Source organism: Pediculus humanus, genomic scaffold (assembly GCF_000006295.1).
Source record: "Pediculus humanus corporis 1103172107469 genomic scaffold, whole genome shotgun sequence".
Classification (NCBI taxonomy): Eukaryota; Metazoa; Arthropoda; class Insecta; order Psocodea; family Pediculidae; genus Pediculus; species Pediculus humanus.
Window position 1 is genome coordinate 127,950 of NW_002987087.1, and position 1,750 is coordinate 129,699.

Consider the following 1,750-nt stretch of genomic DNA (forward strand, 5'->3'; position numbering starts at 1 on the left):
AAAAAAAACTCGCGATTAACAAACAGCATGCGAAACGACTTTGACGTTTGCCATCGTTTGCCGTCGCCATTTTGAAAAAAAAAAAATTTTTTATTATCGATTATTCAATCGATTAATTGATAAATTTATTTATAACAAAAAATAATAATAATAATTTGATAAGAAGAAGTAAAAAAAAAAAATTATTTATTTATTCGGTTTAATAAAATTTATGGGTTTACATACATAAAGAAAAAAAAAAAAACAATAAATAAATAAATAAATAAAAATTTTTATAAACGTTTTTGTCGTAAAAAAAAACAACGAGGAGAGGGGATATTAAAGAAATATGGAACAGTGGGAGTCTGGGGGCTGTTAAAGGAGGGGGGAGGGTTAAGACGAGATGAAAAAATAAATAGGATGAAAGAAGTTAATAAAAGTTAAGTATGCTGTTATTGCTGTCGAAATGATTTTATTTTTATTTTTTTTCGGGAAAGAAAAGAGGAGGGGAGGGGGCAGGGAGGGAAAAGAGGTTTAAACGAAATTGATATTTTTGGGGAGGGAGGGGTTTTATTAAATAAAATAAAATAAAAAAAATTTACAAAAGATTTTTTCTTTTTTTTTTATTTTTATTCCGTAAAAAATAAAAAGTTTAAGTTTTTTTTTTTTTTTTTTTTCAAATTTTATGACGGGCCCCTCCCCCCTTATTCCCTTACCCTCCCCCCCAAAAAAAAAATTTTTTTTCATATTAATCTTTTTTTTATAAAAATATTTCCAAGATTTTCCGGGTAGAACGTTTTGTTCGATCTCATAGTTTTGAAAAAAAATCATCATGCTACCGTTTTGTTTTTATTTTTAAAAAAATGAATTGATAAAATTAAAAATAAAAATAAAAGTAAAAGAGACAGAGAGAGAGAGAGAGAGAGAGAGAGAGAGAGAAAGAGAGAAAGGTAAGGGAAAAGACAAAGCAAGAAAATAATATTAATAAAAAAGAGAAAACCCTCAAAATTTCAATTTTATTAAAAATTATTTTCCCGTAGCAATAAATTTTTTATTTTAAATTTTCTAAACAATATTATTTGTGAATCATCAGAAAACGTACGCATGCAAAAAAAAATCAAATCTCCCCCCTTCCCTCGTTTCCGCTTTTCCAAAAAATTCACGTATGCGTTTTTTGATGACGTCACAATTTAAAAAATTATTTTTTTTTCACGTAACGACATCAATATTATACGAATTAATCACGATTAGAAAATTTTATATGTTTTTTATGCACATAAAAAAAAACCTTTAAGTTGTTATTATTATCATTATCATCACCATCATCATTATTATTATTCCCAAAAAAAAAAAAAATTTTTTTGTTTTGTTTTAAACTATTTTAAAATTCGTAAAGCGTAAAAAAAAAAAAAAACTAATTTCATGTTGTTATATGTAATCGTAAACCTTAATTAAGATTAAAATAATTAATTTTAATTTACTGCGTTATGACGTCACACTTTCGTTAACATACGTCATAACAACAACAACCACTTACGTTTTTCTTTTTTTTTTTTTATCTTAAATCATATAACATGCAGAGTTTTAAAGATAAACCAGAAGAAAAATTTTTTTTTTTTTTTAAATTACTTCAAAGGATTTTTTTTCCGTTGTATTATGTAAAAAAAATAATAATAATAATAATAATAATAATAATAATTAAAACCTTTGATTGAGTGAATGAATGAGATTTTTTTTTAGTTTTCCTGGTTTGGCGTTCGCGTTTATTTAT